Source organism: Aquarana catesbeiana, linkage group LG09 (genome assembly GCF_042186555.1).
Source record: "Aquarana catesbeiana isolate 2022-GZ linkage group LG09, ASM4218655v1, whole genome shotgun sequence".
Lineage (NCBI taxonomy): Eukaryota > Metazoa > Chordata > Amphibia > Anura > Ranidae > Aquarana > Aquarana catesbeiana.
The window spans coordinates 15,916,295-15,921,835 of NC_133332.1; the positions used below are offsets into that span (position 1 = coordinate 15,916,295).

The window sequence follows — 5,541 nt, forward strand, 5'->3', positions numbered from 1 at the left end:
GCTGTACACGGCGCCTGCGCTTTTATTCTCACCCTATGTCCAGGTTCATTCCCTACTATCCAAGTGGACATAGAATTAGAATAAATAATTGCCGAGCGCAGCGAGGCCGTGCCCGAAACGTGGCGAGTGAAGCAAGCCCGCGAGGGGCCCTCTTACAAAGCCATCGCCCAAGCGCCGTGTACAGCTGATGGTCAGATGATCAACTTCGGACACTTTCGGCATCTCCTTCTGCTCCGTACTGCGCAAGCGCTGCGCCTGCGCAGTACGGGCGGACACTATGCGATAGGAGGACAGTTCTAGTCAGAACACCGGCTCTCCTCTTCCTCAACGCTCTCTTCCGCTATGATGATCCGGCCGCCCCTCTGCACGGGTGAGGCTGCAATGATGGACACGGGTGAGGCTGCAATGATGGACACAGGTGAGGCTGCAATGATGGACACAGGTGAGGCTGCAATGATGGACACGGGTGAGGCTGCAATGATGGACACGGGTGAGGCTGCAATGATGGACACGGGTGAGGCTGCAATGATGGACACGGGTGAGGCTGCAATGGTGGACACGGGTGAGGCTGCAATGATGGACACGGGTGGGGCTGCAATGATGGACACGGGTGAGGCTGCAATGATGGACACGGGTGAGGCTGCAATGGTGGACACAGGTGAGGCTGCAATGATGGACACGGGTGAGGCTGCAATGATGGACATGGGTGAGGCTGCAATGATGGACACGGGTGAGACTTCATGGTTAACCACTTGCTTACTGGGCACTTAAACCCCCCCTCCTGCCCAGACCAATTTTCAGCTTTTAGCGCTGATGCACTTTGAATGACAATTGCACGGTCATACAACACTGTTTGTATTTGTATTTGTATCATTTTTTCCCACAAATAGAGCTTTCTTTTGGTGGCATTTAATCACAGCTGGGATTTTTATTTTTTGTTTAAACAAACAAAAAAAGATGGAAAATTTTGAAAAAAAAACAATCATGTTTCATAGTTTGTTATAAAATTTTCCAAACAGGTAATTTTTCTCCTTCATTGATAGGCACAGATAAGGCGGCACTGATGGGGACAGATAAGGCGGTACTGATGGGGACAGATAAGGGGGCACTGATGGGTGGCACGGATGGGTGGCACTGATGGGCACTGATAGATACCACTGATGGGGGGCACTGATGGACAGCACTGAGGGGCACTTATGGGCACTGGTAGGTGACACTGATGGGCACTGATAGGTGGCACTGATGTGCAGCACTGTTGTTGTTACACTGATTGCGGGCACTGATGGGTGGCACTGTGGGCACTGATGGGTGGCACTGTGGGCACTGATGCATGGTGCTGATGGGCACTGGTAGGCGGCACTGCTGCCTATTGCTAGGTGTCACTGGCAGGGGACACAGGTGGGCACTGATGATCGCCGTGATCGGGACTGATGTCCCTCTCACGGCCGCCAGTGATCGTCTTTTTTTTCCTCCTCACGCTGTCAGCGCAAGGAGAAAAAATAGCCGATTACCAGCTCTGTTGACATCACATGATCAGCTGTCATTGGCTGACAGCTGATCATGTGGATCGACCCCTTACTCCGATCTGTGATCAGGCGAGTCTCATAGACTCGCTAATCACAGAGCGCGCCGCGCGCACCCTGCAGGGGGCGCGCAGGCCGCTCATGCACGGGATGACGTCAATAGACGTAGTCCCAGCAAAGCAGGTCCGCGCTGTAGCAATCATTCGGCTATAGCGCGGATCTCTAGTGGTTAGCCCTGAACTCTATATGTATCGCACCCCAGATGCCCCTTTGAGGGCAACCATACTACTGATGTGGCGTGAAAATGAAATTGAGTTTGGCACCCCTCCTGTGTTATATCATTAATATTTGATTTTTGTGGAGTATCATTCATGGTCCTATGAATATAATCTTTGACATAACTTTGGGGATAGGGGGGTCGTTGAATCCATAGAGTTGGTTGTAATTTTTTGTTCTATTTATGATACAGATCTACCAAATAACAGTGTAACAAATAATAACAGTAAGTTTTTAGATTTAAAGTCCTTTAGTTTAACAGGCTGTTCTCTTATGCCCAATTTACCTTGGGACTCCTACTGGGACCCCCCCCCCCCCCCCCTGGAGCCCCACCCAACAAAAATTTAATTTTAAACATAAGCAGAGAGAAAAAAGACGGGGAAATAAAACAAGGTAGGAAAAGGTTAAAGTGATTGTAAAGCCTCGTTTTTCTATTTTTTAAAAATAATAAACATATTATACTTGCCTCCTCTGTGCAGTTGGTTTTGCACAGAGCAGCCCCGATCCTCCTCGATCCTCCTCTTCTCGGGTCCCTCTTTGCTGCTCCTGGCCCCTCCCACCTTTTGAGTGCCCTTCAGCCAGCAGCTTGCTACAGGTTGTCACCCAAGCCAAGTCAGAGCTCTGTGTATCCATTCAGACACTGAGCTCCGCCCCCTCTCTCCCCTAATTGGCTGACTGAGTTTGACAGCTGCGGGAGCCAATGGTGCCGCTGCTCTGTCTCAGCCAATCAGGAGGAATGTACTGGATGGCTGAGGGGATCGTGGAGATCTCTGGGGAGAGAAGGAGCTCAGGTAGGTAATCGGGAGGTGCTGGGGAGGCTGCTACACGCAGAAGGTTTTTTATCTTAATGCATAGAATGCATTAGGATAAAAAACCTTCTGCCTTTACAACTCCTTTATTAAAGTACCCCGGGCATGAATGGGTGGAAACTGTGCATAAACATGAGATTCAGGACTGGGTCTAGGGGGGTGCTGTCGTGGGCTGTGCCCCCCAGGGCTTTAAGAGTGCATCCACTGATCTATGAGGCCCTCTGATAGGATCAGTTGATGTAAGGAGGCACTCTGATGGGTACATTGATGTAAGAGGGGGACCCTGATGGGTACATTGATGTAAGAGGGGGACCCTGATGGGTACATTGATGTAAGAGGGGGACCCTGATGGGTACATTGATGTAAGAGGGGGACCCTGATGGGTACATTGATGTAAGAGGGGGACCCTGATGGGTACATTGATGTAAGAGGGGGACCCTGATGGGTACATTGATGTAAGAGGGGGACCCTGATGGAGACAATGCTTACCTGAACCCCATCTTGATCAGTGATGTGCACAAGAGCAGTGGCTCTCCTGGCTCTCTTCTGCGTCATTGGCTCAGAGACAGCAGAGGAAGCCATTGTTGTCAATCACGGCAGTGAGAAGGGAGCGGACACATAGAGCCGGCTTTTGAGCGAGCATGCCTGCAGGTGCGATCTGTCAGCGGTGGTGTATACCAGACATTGCCAATGACAGATCACTGTACCGGCCCGCTGCCAGTACCATGTGATCGCTGTGACCAATCACAGCAGATAATATGACAGTAAACAATGGATGGCTTCCTTTCATGCCATCCATTTTGTACAATTGTGTTGCTTGCTGTGATTGGTCACAGTGATCACATGGTACAGGGTTGATCACAGCACATCTGTGCAACGTGATTAGCTGTGGCCAGTCACAGCTACTCACAACAATACTCACTGAATTAATTGGTTATTCAGTAAAAATGGTTGTTTATACCAATGAAATTCATTGGTAGAAGCAATTTTTATGCGCAAAATAAAAATAATCCTGATCACTTCCCCAGAGTAGTACAGTGTTACTATGGTATACTATGTTACTATGGTAACACTGTATTGCTCTGGTCACAGTGTGTTAAAAAATCATAATCAAAAGAAAAAACATTATATATTACTTTTTTTATTTCCATACTGTCACCAGTCAGTGTCCCCGATCACCGCCACACCAGTTATATGATGAGGCTGTACTGCACTGGTCACAGTATGTAAAAAAAAAAATTGTGAAAAAAAATCATTCATTCATCATTATTTTCCAAATAATTGTAATAAAAAAAAATTACAGCTTCAATAAACTTGCAATGCATCCTACTAAATACCTTGGACTGTCTACTTTCCAAAAAGGGGTTATTTGGGGGAAATTTGTACTGTCCTGACGTTTTCGGGCCTCAGGAATGATCGATTTTCAGATATACATTATATATACCATAGTTTGTGGACTCTATAACTTTCCAACAGACTAAATAATATACACTGATTTGTGTTATTTTCACCAAAGAAATGTAGAATACATTTTATCCTAAATTGATGAGGAAAGGTTATTTATTTGCAAAATGTTATAAGAGAAACGGAGAAAAACACATTTTTGGTTTTTTATTATTTATTTAGCAAAAAGTAAAAAAAAAAAAAAAAAAACAGCGATGATTAAATACCACCAAAAGAAAGCTCTATTTCTGTGAAAAATTTAATATCATTACATGTTGCATGACCGCGCAATTGTCATTCAAAGTGCGACAGCACTGAAAGCTGAAAATGTTCCTGAGCAGGAATGAGGTGAAGGTGCCCCGGTATTGAAGTGGTTAAAAAGGAGCCAAATAAGGATGTGATAATAAATGGCTTTATACGATCAATATCCATAAATAAAATATAATAAAATAATGGATAATGATATAAAATTCAATATCGATGCCAAAATTTCAAGATTTTCTGCCAGGGGAGGGCAAACTTTTGAGCACAACTGTACTCCTGATCCCTGCACTCTGCACATTATATACTCCTTACCTCTGCACTCTATACATTATATACTGCTGACCTCTGCACTCTATACATTATATACTGCTGACCTCTGCACTCTATACATTATATACTGCTGACCTCTGCACTCTATACATTATATACTCCTTACCTCTGCACTCTGCATATCCTGTGCTCCTTACCACTGTACTCTGTGCATTATATACTCCTGACCTCTGCACTCTATACATTATATATTCCTGACCTCTGCACTCTATACATTATATATTCCTGACCTCTGCACTCTATACATTATATACTGCTGACCTCTGCACTCTATACATTATATACTCCTTACCTCTGCACTCTATACATTATATACTCCTGACCTCTGCACTCTATACATTATATACTCCTGACCTCTGCACTCTATACATTATATACTCCTGACCTCTGTACTCTATACATTATATACTCCTGACCACTGTACTCTATACATTATATACTCCTGACCTCTGTACTCTATACATTATACACTCCTGACCTCTGCACGCTACATAATATACACAATATACTGTACACTTCTGACCAAGGTGTTAATTGTCTTTATGGTTTCTAATTATTTAATGAAGTTCTCAGGCGGCGTGTCAGTTCTCTGTCTGTATTCTTTGTTCAGAAAAGAAACAAGCACCCCAGGTGGGACTCGAACCCACAATCCCTGACTTAGGATGCCAGTGCCTTATCCGTTAGGCCACTGGGGCTTTGCTTGTGTTTTGCTTTTTTTTGTTTGTTTTGGGGGGCGGGGTTTATTATTATATGAAATGTACAATTAGTATCCAACCAATTTTTATCGGAGATAAATCCATAGAATGAAATTATTTTGGGGCTTTGATGGAAGTCGGTCAGTGTTCTCTTCTGAACCCTAAACCTTCTGATGATTCAGAGGAAGGCAACCCCCACCC

At 45.0% G+C, this 5,541-nt stretch overlaps 1 non-coding gene across 1 annotated transcript; it reads right to left on the reverse strand.

Moving 5' to 3' along the window:
* Positions 1 to 5,267: 5,267 nt before the first annotated feature.
* TRNAR-CCU (transfer RNA arginine (anticodon CCU)) lies at positions 5,268 to 5,340 on the reverse strand. Its single transcript has one exon. It is a non-coding gene; the product is annotated as a tRNA-Arg (tRNA).
* Between the last annotated feature and the right edge of the window lie 201 nt (positions 5,341 to 5,541).